This window comes from Dendrobates tinctorius, unplaced genomic scaffold (genome assembly GCF_039654945.1).
Source record: "Dendrobates tinctorius isolate UK_male_01 unplaced genomic scaffold, ASM3965494v1 ptg000211l, whole genome shotgun sequence".
Classification (NCBI taxonomy): domain Eukaryota; kingdom Metazoa; phylum Chordata; class Amphibia; order Anura; family Dendrobatidae; genus Dendrobates; species Dendrobates tinctorius.
Window position 1 is genome coordinate 22,598,246 of NW_027361878.1, and position 13,714 is coordinate 22,611,959.

Sequence of the window (13,714 nt, forward strand, 5' to 3'; positions counted from 1 at the left end):
TTTACACTTTGTCCCACTATGGGACAATCATTTTTTGCAGGCTGATCGCTTCTATAGCATGCAGATGAAGCAGCATCTGCATGCTATAGAAGCTGTCAGCACTGCACTTTCTGCACACTGACCTGAGAGATTTCCTGATCATGCACTGCGCATGACAAGAGGTTTCTCTGCTCTGGTAACCCGGATGTCGCCAAGACTACATCAGGTTACCATAACAGTGATCGGGACCCCGCGTCATGCCGCGGGGTCTCCGAACCAAAGGCAGAAGGGCAGTCAGGACTCTGCCTGCTCCCAGAATGATGTTCAATCGCAGTATTTTGGGGGTTAAAGTGCCAGGAGCGGTCTGTAACTGCTCCTGGCACTTAGTGTCAGGTGTCAGCTGTGAGAATCAGCTGACACCCGCCCGCGATCGGCCACACACCTCCCGTGTGCACGGCCAATCGCTATGATGTACCATTCAGTCATTGGTCAGGCAGGCCCATGGACGAACTAAGTCGTCAGCTTTCAGAGAAGGGGTAATAATGCTTTTTACAGAAAAAAACTTTTTGACACACATCCAAGTATATATCGTTTATTGAATGATAAAACTTAATTTTTAAAAACTTTTGTATTACAGTTCCACATTTTATATATATCTTTTTGTTTTTAACTTTATTATTAAAATTTGTTTACATTTGTCCATGATATGTTCAGCTCTTAATGTGAAAACCACTCAGTCGGTTTGGTTCATGTGTAATGGCATCAGGAGAAGACACCTGTGTAATTAGTTCATTTTGAGGCAGTGAGTTCTTGTCCCTTTTTATTTATAATGTGTTCTTTTTTCTTCCTTTCTTTTTTAGATTTGTGGTCATATTTCCTCTATAAATAGAAATAATAAGAAAGTAATATCAATATTGCACAATAATAACATGTATTATTTTTTTAGTTAAACTGTGAACACATCATGTGTCTTGTCTTTGAACTCTGAAATTGTCTGTCAAGTGATCACATTGGCGCCAAAATTTTAACCTTTTGTCTATTTAAAGCTCTGTTAACAGGGCATGAGAGCTGAGGTCATACTGATGGACAACCAGCTCCCCATAGTTAGGTAGCGTGGTGCTGGCTGTCAATCAACATGACTTCAGAAACCACTCTGCGTCGGGAATGAAGCGCAAGCATTAGAGGAGCTAAAGCCAGTAATTAAATGAAGCTTGCAAGGGAGAACAAAAGCAGTAAAACAAGATTTTGGGAGTATGTCAAAAGCAAAAGAAAAGTCAAAGATGCTATAGGATTTTTACAGGATGATAAAAGTGGTATTTCCTATAGAAGAGGTTGCAAAAAACCTTGAAACGCGTAGAATAAACCACTGTCAACCTTTATTAACCTTCTGGAATTTCATCATTTGGGCAGCGCGGACGAAATCCACGTATTCCTTTGCAGAATCCTAGGATATTGAAAGATATAGCAGAAGAAATTGCAGAACCACTAGCAAAAATCCTGAAAGAACAGAAGTCTCAGAAGATTAGAGAAGGGCAAATGTCCCTATCATCAAAAAAGGAAAGAAGATGGAACGAGGAAATTACAGGCCAGTGAGCTTTAGGGTACGTGTACTCTTGCAGATTTTGATGCTGATCTGCAGCGTTTTTGGATGCGCGGAATTGCATCAAATCCGCAGTGTAGTGCACAACCAATGTTTGTCAATGGGAAATTCAGAATTGGTGTGCACATGCTGTGGAATAATATGGGCGGATTTGCAGCGTTTTATTTTCCGCAGCATGTCAATTCTTTTTGCGGATCTGCAGTGTTTCTGCACCCATTGACTTCCACTGAGTCAGTCAAATCCGCAGCAAAACCGCAGGTGTTAAAAGATTTGCGGTTTTGCTGTGGAGTTGCATGCGAAAAACACTGCAGCTCCAGAGGAGGAAGAGTGTGTAGGCAGAGAATGTGTGAGCGGAGGCTATGTGTGTGCAGAGAATGTGTGCGGGTCTGTCTGCAGGTGTCTGTGTGTATCTGTGTGTGCAGGTGTCTACGGGGGTCTGCGGGTGTGTGCGTGGCTGTGTGTGTGTGCAGTTCTGTGTGTAGGCAGGCATAGTCTGATGAGACTACTAGTCCCATCCGGCTATGTCTGCTACTGTGACAGCACTAGCCAATTATGGGACAGTAGTAGTTCCATCATCCAGCTACTGTGTTGAATAGTAAAAAAGAAAAAAAACACACACATACAGTACACATACTCACCATACAGCTAATCCCCGACACCCACGATCACCTGCAAAAAAAATAAAATAATAAACCAACACAAACACTCCTTGTTCCGATATAATCCGGAATCACCACATCGTATTTATAGACAGTGTTATTTATCTTGCGGAGACTGAGCGTTTCTGCAAGATAAATAGACATGCTGCAGTCTGGAAAGATGCGCCACATGTCCTGTTATGCAGGGCCGCCGGAGACGGGATTTCATAAAATCCACTCCACTCTGCTGTAACATCTGGACGCTGCGGCTTGGACGCTGTGGCTGTACGCAGCGTCCAATCTGCAGCAAATCCTGAACAAATCCGGAGAGTGGAAACATACCCTTACTTCTATACCAGGAAAGATCTTTGAACAAATTATTAAACTGCATTTTATGCAAGTACTTGGATAAGAATACAATAATTAACCAGAGCCAGCATGAATTTGTTGCAAACAAGTCATGCCAGACTAATCTAATTTTCTCTCTATGATGGAATTACTGACTGGATGGATCAGGGAAATGCAGTAGATATAGTATATCTTGACTTCAGCAAAGCATTTGGTAAAGTATCTCATACGATCCTTATTGAAAAAATGACCAAGTATGGGATTGACAAGGCTACTGTTAGGTGAATTCATAACTGGCTCAGTGATCGTACTCAAAGAGTGGTAATAAATTGTTGCACATCCAATTGTAAGAGTGTTTTAAGTGGGGTACCACAAGGCTCTTTCCTGGCCCCAGTATTTTGCAACATTTTTATAAATGATCTAGATAAGGGAACTGAAGATAAACTGATCAAATTTGCTGACAATGCAAAGCTAGGAGGGTTAGCTAACTTTAGAGAAAAAAGAGAAAGGATTCAGAAGGATCTAGATAAACTTGAATAATGGGCAGCGACTAATAGAATTATATTTAACATGGAGAAATGCAATATTCTACATGTGGGAAAGAAAAACTAAAATTCCAATTACAGAATGGGAGGAATAGAACTAAGAAATAGCATGTTTGAAAAAGACTTTTTTATACTAATATATCACAGACTGCACAAGGGTCAACAATGTGATGCAGCAGCAAAAAAAAAGAAAATGCAGTTCTAGGATGTATTAAGAAAAGCAGAAAAGAGTTTAGATCATGTGAATTAATTATCCCCCTTTACTCCTCTTTGGTAAATATATAAAATATATAGTCATATAGAATACTGTGTTCAGTTCTGGGCACCACATTTTAAAACAGAAATAAAAAAACTGGAGCAAGTTCAGAGATGAGCTACCGGGATGGTGAGCGGACTGCAAAGTATGTCCTATGAGCAACCGTTAAAGGATCTGGGAATGTTCAGCTTGCAAAAAAGGCTCAGAGGAGACTTAATAGCTGTCTACAAATATCTTAAGTGACGTCACAGTGTAAAGGGATCATCCTTATTCTCATTTGCACATAGAAACATGTGAAACAATGGAATGAAACTGAAAAGGAGAAGATATTGATTAGATATTAAAAAAAGCTTTTTAACAATGAGGGTGATCAATGAGTAGAACAGGCAGCTATGAGAGGTGGTGAGTTCTCCTTCAATGGAAGTCTTCAAACAGAGGCCGGACAGATATCTGTCTGATATGGTTTAGTGAATCCTGCATTGAGCAGGGGGTTGGACACACTGACCCTGGAGGTCCCTTCCAACTTTAACATTTTATATTTCTAGGATGTATAAATGGAAAAGATATGTGAATGTAGCCTTAAAGTGATGTGAAAATATGTAACAGTTACATACCAGCCCGATGAAATAGGAGCTTCCGGCAGGCCCCAGCAGGTTGGACCTTATCATAAACATGGCCTCTCCTGTTGATCAGTTTGCAGGAGATACCACATCCTGAAACAAGAGAATATTCTGAGTGAGCAGAAGGAAGTCACGGGACGCGGCAAGTTAAGAGAACATTGGCAAAGTGAACATATGTGAAACAGAAGTAAAGAGCACAGTCAGCCAGGATTGAAAAAGAAGCCCAGAAATGCATTGTTGACTGAGATTTTATTAAATAAGTTTTTAATCTTCTTGGGCCAAGTCTATTTTGTAGTTTAGTTGGAAATTATCCAACAAACGCTTGGATACAGCCAGGATTAAGGGGCCTTGATGGGTGAAACAGAACATACAGGCTGACTACATAAATATAATTTTACTGTGCTAAGTTTAGCGCTTTTCTCCACTCACCAGGCGAATATCAGCCGAAACGGAGTGGTTCAGAGTCAGACACATGATTTCGATGAATATAAACACCTGCAGAGATAAAGAACAATACATATACACTTTTTTCTTGCACATTTTCCTATCTTCCATAGGTTTTGGCTTTTTAATGCATTCATCCACCCGTTTCCATGCATTCATAGGCTGCCCCTACCATAGTCTACACATCAGGTACTTACATAAGTGGCCACGAGATTGATGTTTCCCATTAATATAGCCAAGAACAAGAAAATGGCGAAGCCCACCATGCCAGACGCACAAACTGTTTGGTCGGCACAAGGGTTGTACTTCCTGTATGTTTGGCTATCTCCACTCCTGATGCAACTTCCAAGTTTCCAGAGATGACTGTAATTCCCCCAAAAATCAGACTGCAAAGAAAAGTGGTAAAGAGATTAGTCAAGGTGCATGAATTAATGAAATATAAATAATTTGATATAATAATCATTTGAAATATAAATAGGAGAAAACTGGGGTAGAGGGAATATTAAATTCCCACCAGTGATTGTCAACTCAGAGTTTGGTAAATTTTTACCTGTGATCATAGTCACCGCCAACCTCAGTCTGAAATGGCGCGTTCTCTTGTATGACATCCCGGGCACGCTTCAGAAAAGTAAGTGCGTGGAATCTGATGGCACCGGATGCAAACTTTATAGTCAGCATCTCAAGTGTGCCAAACAGAAAACTTCAGCTGCTGAAAAGTGAAAAGGGGAAAAAACATGTTAATAACGCAGAAGTCACAGGGTGGATCAGTGACATCAATCAGTGCACAGAAAACACCTACTTTTCTGAGTTTTTTCACATCGGAAATCCATGCTCTGGAGCCCAGAGGTTTGATGTTAATTCCCTCTGCAGCTCCTCTGGTCGGTTCTTTTACAAGCACAGACATGAGCAGGATTCCTATCATGCCCAGAGCAGGGGACATCTGTGTAGATAAAGAAGAAGACATATGATTCCGATGAATAAAAACACCTGCAGAGATAAAGAACAATACATATACACTTTTTTCTTGCACATTTTCCTATCCTCCATAGGTTTTGGCTTTCTAATCCATTCATCCACCCGTTTTCATGTATTCATAGACTGCCCCCGCCATAGTCTACACATCAGGTACTTACATAAGTGGCCACGAGATTGATGTTTCCCATTAATATAGCCAAGAAAAAGAAAATGGCGAAGCCCAACATGCCAGATGCACAAACTGTTGGGTCGGCACAAGGGTTGTACTTCCTGTATGTTTGGCTATCTCCACTCCTGATGCAACTTCCAAGATTCCAGAGATGACTGTAATTCCCCCAAAAATCAGACTGCAAAGAAAAGTGGTAAAGAGATTAGTCAAGGTGCTTGAATTAATTAAATATAAATAATTTGATATAATTATCATTTGAAATATAAATAGGAGAAAACTGGGGTAGAGGGAATATTAAATTCCCACGAGTGATTGTCAACTCAAAGTTTAGTAAATTTTTACCTGTGATCATAGTCACCGCCGACCTCAGTCTGAAATTGCGCGTTCTCTTGTATGACATCCCGGGCACGCTTCAGAAAAGTAAGTGCGTGGAATCTGATGGCACCAGATGCAAACTTTATAGTCAGCATCTCAAGTGTGCCAAACAGAAAACTTCAGCTGCTGAAAAGTGAAAAGGGGAAAAAACATGTTAATAACGCAGAAGTCACAGGGTGGATCAGTGACATCAATCAGTGCACAGAAAACACCTACTTTTCTGAGTTTTTTCACATCGGAAATCCATGCTCTGGAGCCCAGAGGTTTGATGTTATTTCCCTCTGCAGCTCCTCTGGTCGGTTCTTTTACAAGCACAGACATGAGCAGGATTCCTATCATGCCCAGAGCAGGGGACATCTGTGTAGATAAAGAAGAAGACATATGATTCCGATGAATAAAAACACCTGCAGAGATAAAGAACAATACATATACACTTTTTTCTTGCACATTTTCCTATCCTCCATAGGTTTTGGCTTTCTTATCCATTCATCCACCTGTTTTCATGCATTCATAGACTGCCCCCGCCATAGTCTACACATCAGGTACTTACATAAGTGACGACGAGATTGATGTTTCCCATTAATATAGCCAAGAAAAAGAAAATGGCGAAGCCCAACATGCCAGATGCACAAACTGTTGGGTCGGCACAAGGGATGTACTTCCTGTATGTTTGGCTATCTCCACTCCTGATGCAACTTCCAAGATTCCAGAGATGACTGTAATTCCCCCAAAAATCAGACTGCAAAGAAAAGTGGTAAAGAGATTAGTCAAGGTGCTTGAATTAATGAAATATAAATAATTTGATATAATTATCATTTGAAATATAAATAGGAGAAAACTGGGGTAGAGGGAATATTAAATTCCCACGAGTGATTGTCAACTCAAAGTTTGGTAAATTTTTACCTGTGATCATAGTCACCGCCGACCTCAGTCTGAAATTGCGCGTTCTCTTGTATGACATCCCGGGCACGCTTCAGAAAAGTAAGTGCGTGGAATCTGATGGCACCGGATGCAAACTTTATAGTCAGCATCTCAAGTGTGCCAAACAGAAAACTTCAGCTGCTGAAAAGTGAAAAGGGGAAAAAACATGTTAATAACGCAGAAGTCACAGGGTGGATCAGTGACATCAATCAGTGCACAGAAAACACCTACTTTTCTGAGTTTTTTCACATCGGAAATCCATGCTCTGGAGCCCAGAGGTTTGATGTTAATTCCCTCTGCAGCTCCTCTGGTCGGTTCTTTTACAAGCACAGACATGAGCAGGATTCCTATCATGCCCAGAGCAGGGGACATCTGTGTAGATAAAGAAGAAGACATATGATTCCGATGAATAAAAACACCTGCAGAGATAAAGAACAATACATATACACTTTTTTCTTGCACATTTTCCTATCCTCCATAGGTTTTGGCTTTCTAATCCATTCATCCACCCGTTTTCATGTATTCATAGACTGCCCCCGCCATAGTCTACACATCAGGTACTTACATAAGTGGCCACGAGATTGATGTTTCCCATTAATATAGCCAAGAAAAAGAAAATGGCGAAGCCCAACATGCCAGATGCACAAACTGTTGGGTCGGCACAAGGGTTGTACTTCCTGTATGTTTGGCTATCTCCACTCCTGATGCAACTTCCAAGATTCCAGAGATGACTGTAATTCCCCCAAAAATCAGACTGCAAAGAAAAGTGGTAAAGAGATTAGTCAAGGTGCTTGAATTAATTAAATATAAATAATTTGATATAATTATCATTTGAAATATAAATAGGAGAAAACTGGGGTAGAGGGAATATTAAATTCCCACGAGTGATTGTCAACTCAAAGTTTAGTAAATTTTTACCTGTGATCATAGTCACCGCCGACCTCAGTCTGAAATTGCGCGTTCTCTTGTATGACATCCCGGGCACGCTTCAGAAAAGTAAGTGCGTGGAATCTGATGGCACCGGATGCAAACTTTATAGTCAGCATCTCAAGTGTGCCAAACAGAAAACTTCAGCTGCTGAAAAGTGAAAAGGGGAAAAAACATGTTAATAACGCAGAAGTCACAGGGTGGATCAGTGACATCAATCAGTGCACAGAAAACACCTACTTTTCTGAGTTTTTTCACATCGGAAATCCATGCTCTGGAGCCCAGAGGTTTGATGTTAATTCCCTCTGCAGCTCCTCTGGTCGGTTCTTTTACAAGCACAGACATGAGCAGGATTCCTATCATGCCCAGAGCAGGGGACATCTGTGTAGATAAAGAAGAAGACATATGATTCCGATGAATAAAAACACCTGCAGAGATAAAGAACAATACATATACACTTTTTTCTTGCACATTTTCCTATCCTCCATAGGTTTTGGCTTTCTAATCCATTCATCCACCCGTTTCCATGCATTCATAGACTGCCCCCGCCATAGTCTACACATCAGGTACTTACATAAGTGGCCACGAGATTGATGTTTCCCATTAATATAGCCAAGAAAAAGAAAATGGCGAAGCCCAACATGCCAGATGCACAAACTGTTGGGTCGGCACAAGGGTTGTACTTCCTGTATGTTTGGCTATCTCCACTCCTGATGCAACTTCCAAGATTCCAGAGATGACTGTAATTCCCCCAAAAATCAGACTGCAAAGAAAAGTGGTAAAGAGATTAGTCAAGGTGCTTGAATTAATGAAATATAAATAATTTGATATAATTATCATTTGAAATATAAATAGGAGAAAACTGGGGTAGAGGGAATATTAAATTCCCACAAGTGATTGTCAACTCAAAGTTTAGTAAATTTTTACCTGTGATCATAGTCACCGCCGACCTCAGTCTGAAATTGCGCGTTCTCTTGTATGACATCCCGGGCACGGTTCAGAAAAGTAAGTGCGTGGAATCTGATGGCACCGGATGCAAACTTTATAGTCAGCATCTCAAGTGTGCCAAACAGAAAACTTCAGCTGCAGAAAGTGAAAAGGGGAAAAAACATGTTAATAACGCAGAAGTCACAGGGTGGATCAGTGACATCAATCAGTGCACAGAAAGCACCTACTTTTTTCTGAGTTTTTTCACATCGGAAATCCATGTTCTGGAGCCCAGAGGTTTGATGTTAATTCCCTCTGCAGCTCCTCTGGTCGGTTCTTTTACAAACACAGACATGAGCAGGATTCCTATCATGCCCAAAGCAGGGGAGATCTGTGTAGATAAAGAAGAAGACATATGATTCCGATGAATAAAAACACCTGCAGAGATAAAGAACAATACATATACACTTTTTTTTCTTGCACACTTTCCTATCCTCCATAGGTTTTGGCTTTCTAATCCATTCATCCACCCGTTTCCATGCATTCATAGACTGCCCCTGCCATAGTCTACACATCAGGTACTTACATAAGTGGCCACGAGATTGATGTTTCCCATTAATATAGCCAAGAACAAGAAAATAGCGAAGCCCAACATGCCAGATGCACAAACTGTTGGGTCGGCACAAGGGTTGTACTTCCTGTATGTTTGGCTATCTCCACTCCTGATGCAACTTCCAAAATTCCAGAGATGACTGTAATTCCCCCAAAAATCAGACTGCAAAGAAAAGTGGTAAAGAGATTAGTCAAGGTGCATGAATTAATGAAATATAAATAATTTGATATAATTATCATTTGATATATAAATAGGAGAAAACTGGGGTAGAGGGAATATTAAATTCCCACTAGTGATTGTCAACTCAAAGTTTGGTAAATTTTTACCTGTCATAGTTACCGCCAACTTCAGTCTGGGGATTTCGTGCCATTCTACGCCAACCTCTTTCTCGGATTTTGGGAGAAAGAGTTGTTTGGGGGTGGTGCCCCGGCCGATTTCCATGTGCAGTGCTGGTACCGTTATATTGATGACTTGCTGATCATCTGGCAAGGTACTGAGAATGATCTCAGTGCCTTTATTTCACATTTGAATAACAATATGTATAACATTAAACTTACTCATAAGTTCCATAGGCAGAGAATTTACTTTTTGGACATCTAGATTGAGGTTTCTAGTGACCTTGGAGTCCAGACTGATGTTTATAGCAAAGAAACATCTGTTAACGCACTGTTGCATGCTTCGTAGGCTCATCCCCGCTCTACAATGCAGGCTATACCGATTGGACAGTTCCTGAGGATCAGACGTTTATGTTCTACCATGGAGCGTTTTGAGACTCAAGCTGCTGATCTTCGGTCTAGGTTTTTCGCATGGGCATATAGTCGGCGTTGCATAAAACGTTGTTACCAGCGTGCTAAAGCATCTGACCGCCACGTGGCCATCTTCTGTCTGGAAACAGGGAGAGACCTGATGACACTCATAACATTAGGTTTATCTCCACCTACAACAATAGGTGGAGTAATATTAGGAGTATTCTAAATAAACATTGGTCAATTTTAAAGACTGATTCTGTATTGAGTTGGGCACTACCCGAGAGACCCCTTTTGACAGCCAGAAAAAGTAATAACTTTAAAGATTTGCTAGTAAAGAGCCACTACGTTTTTCGTCCGTCTCTACCCTTTTATACGGGGAGATCACGTGTGGGTTGTTTCCCTTGTGGCTCCTGCATGTCCTGGAGGAAAATTGAGAGAGCCTTCACTTTTTGTTCTTTGGATGGGGCACATACTTACAAAATTTTTGAGTATATCTCTTGCACAAGTGATTATGTTGTGTATTATGCAACCTGTCTGTGTAATTTGATTTACGTGGGCTTGACGTCTCGTGAACTGCGGGTACGTGTAAGTGAGCACGTGAGGGATATTATGGCGGCTTCAACCATTGATGACATGGCCGCCCTGAGGACCATTCCACGCCATTTCAAGCTGAGACATGCATGCAACCCTGATGTACTCAGGGTACGGGGTATCAGGGGTGGCAATTTAAAACAAAGATTGTCTCAGCTTGAATGCAAATGGATCGTAAGGTTGGGCAAAATGACCCCTTCTGGATTAAATGAGATACTCAGTTTCTCATCTTTTTTGTGATACACCATTTAATGCATTCTTCTTGCGCTTTGTTGTTTTTTATCAAAAATATATATCTTTTTCATCTCTAGCCTTCAATTTTATCATGTTCCTTGGAGTTTTCATCCTTTTTGATTTCAATATATATATATTTTTTGTATTTTTTGTTTGTAGTACAGCAGCTGATGATGTGTTCACTTTGAACTATGTCATTGCTGTTTGGATGGATGCCACCCTTTACACTGCAGTGCCTGCAGTCTTTACATCCTGAGCCGTCTTCATCAAATATATATGTTATTTTATTATTTGTGGTTTTCAAAATATATTTTTCATTTTTGTATTTTTATTTTTTATTTTTCATTTTTATTTTTATTTACATGTACTATTTATTTAGGCTAGTTTCACACTAGCGTATTTTACATGCAGCGCACGGAGCCGCTAAGCCCCGCCCCCTGCCCACCCCGTCCAGTCATCTCCTATTATCGCACACGGCTGCATGCGATCTGCGCACCCTATCTTTAGCATAGGGTGCCCAGACTGTGCGCTGGCCGTGCGCTAGTAGGATTTTTGCGTGCGCTGTGCACTTTTGAAGGTGCGCCGAGCATGCCAAAATGCAACATGGTGCGTTCGGCGCACACCAGCGCACCTTCAAAAGTGCGCAGCGCACGCAAAAATCCTACTAGCGCACGGCCAGCGCACGGTCAGCGCACCCTATGCTAAAGATAGGGTGCGCAGATCGCATGCAGCCGTGTGCGATAGTAGGAGGAGATGACCAGACGGGGCAGGCAGGGGGCGGGGCTTAGTGGCCCCGTGCGCTGCATGTAAAATACGCTAGTGTGAAACTAGTCTTATTTTTATTTTTGTCATTAATTAATTTTTCTTATGTATTTTTGTTTCAAATATATATAATTTTTTTGTTTACATTTTTGTTTGGTTTGTTTTTTTCTCTGAGGGTATTAGCCTGGGATTTAACTAGGCAACTAGTTTATATTAGTATATACTATATATTTGTACCTAGATAGTGTAATGATGGTTCTATGCCATCTATTTTGCCACAGGCTATATATAGGTCTCTGGACAATATGGTACTGTATGGCTCTGCGTGTTTCTTTTCCCACTTGCCACTGTGTTGCGCGCGTCGTCGTGTCTCATGGAGGTGCGATACGTTCCAATGACGTAATTGGAGTTTTTGCTCCTGGAACGCATCGTATCCGTGATGCCGGAAGTGATGATGTGGCGCCAGATACTCCGCCCCGTGAGCTCCTTATACACATTGTGGCTGATTGGCTGTTTCCATACATGGCGGCCTATTTAAATGAGCTGATCATGAAAGATTACATCGCCCCTGAGGAAGCGAGGTTGCGAAACACGTGTCGGGTGTCTGTGTGGCGCGGGGACATCTTCATTATGGGTAAGGAGACTCCTGTTGTTTATTTATGTGGTGGTTACAATTATTAATGAAGATTGGACTATTATGTCACTGTGGCCTTTCTTTACATAGGGAGCCTCTGTGTTTGTCTGGCTTTATTGTAGTTTTTCACTACCATTGTATGGGTGGCGCCCTTATTGACTGACAATGTTTCCACCTTTTTAATGTACTTAAAGGGGAGTTTCTGGCACCTATTTGTTTACATGGTCCCTGCTCTACTACCACGGCTGCATTACTGTTCGCCGGTTATTGCTGCTTTTATGCATTTCACTTTCTGCAATTTTGTATTACATTTTGTCATGTCCTGTCTTGATTTTTGATTATCTAATAAAGTGAATTTTTCTTTGAATTTAACGGGACGTGTTTATACTATTTTTCATATTGTATATATTTTTTGAGGGATTTAAGCTCTCATTTTTTCTAGATGTTTTGCCAGTTATTTGGAGAGTATCCCTAATCTAAATTATGGTATTTCTATATATCCATGCTCCTAGCCATGTGCTTATTATTACACAACAGAAAGTGACTGGGATCAGGCCGTCGTCCATAGGTATACGCAGGGACGGCAGATTGTTACATCATTAGCCTGTCACTGGTGGTTCTAAGCCATTGGGATACATGGAAGAGGAAAAAAAATCTCCAGCGTGTAATCCAATAAAATCAATTCTTTTATTCAAGACATGTTAAAATGTATGTATAAAGATAAGACTGCAAGAGGTTGAAACGCTTTGGTTGTTATGGGAACCCCATCCTTCCTTTCCTGTGTTAATTTGTATTTTTGATACATACATTTTAACATGTCTTGAATAAAAGAATTGATTTTATTGGATTACACGCTGGAGATTTTTTTTCCTCTTCCATTTTTCATTGTGAACCACGCCTCTGATCAAGGCGGCTCCGTGCGTGCTCAATCAGATAAACCTGCAGAAGACTGGTGAGCTGACTATTTTCCTTTTCTCCTTTACCTATGCCATTAATTAAGCCATTGTGATGTCATCATACAGTGCATGTACAGTACATACCGTCATGGCCAAAAGTTTTAGCATCCTTGAAATTGTTCTAGAAAATGAAGTATTTCTCCCAGAATATTATTGCCATTACACATGTTTCGTTATATGCACGTTTATTTCCTTTGTGTGTATTGGAACACAAAAAATCAGAGAAAAAAAGTTAAATTGGACATAATTTCACACAAAACCCCCAAAATGGGATGGACAAAATTGTTGGCACCATCAACTTCCCTCAACTTAATATTGGTTGTACACCCTTTGGAATAAATAACTGCAATCAATCGCTTCCTATAACCATCAACAAGCTTCTTATACCTCTCAGCTGGAATTTTGGAGCATTCTTCTTTTGCAAACTGCTCCAGGTCTCTCATATTTGTAG

At 40.7% G+C, this 13,714-nt stretch overlaps 2 long non-coding RNA genes across 4 annotated transcripts; both read right to left on the minus strand.

Moving 5' to 3' along the window:
• Positions 1-618: 618 nt before the first annotated feature.
• Positions 619-5,170, minus strand: LOC141058173 (uncharacterized). Of its 3 annotated transcripts, none has more exons than XR_012222114.1 (6): positions 4,981-5,170; positions 4,416-4,816; positions 3,981-4,079; positions 2,218-2,248; positions 1,364-1,423; positions 619-858 (listed from the first exon to the last, which is right to left on the minus strand). It is a non-coding gene; the product is annotated as an uncharacterized lncRNA (long non-coding RNA). The 3 variants fall into 3 exon arrangements; XR_012222113.1 differs by having other exon boundaries at positions 1,354-1,423; XR_012222112.1 differs by having other exon boundaries at positions 619-1,423.
• Positions 5,171-6,876: 1,706 nt separating this feature from the next.
• LOC141058174 (uncharacterized) lies at positions 6,877-8,236 on the minus strand. Its single transcript, XR_012222115.1, has 4 exons — positions 8,038-8,236; positions 7,789-7,947; positions 7,102-7,624; positions 6,877-7,011 (listed from the first exon to the last, which is right to left on the minus strand). It is a non-coding gene; the product is annotated as an uncharacterized lncRNA (long non-coding RNA).
• Between the last annotated feature and the right edge of the window lie 5,478 nt (positions 8,237-13,714).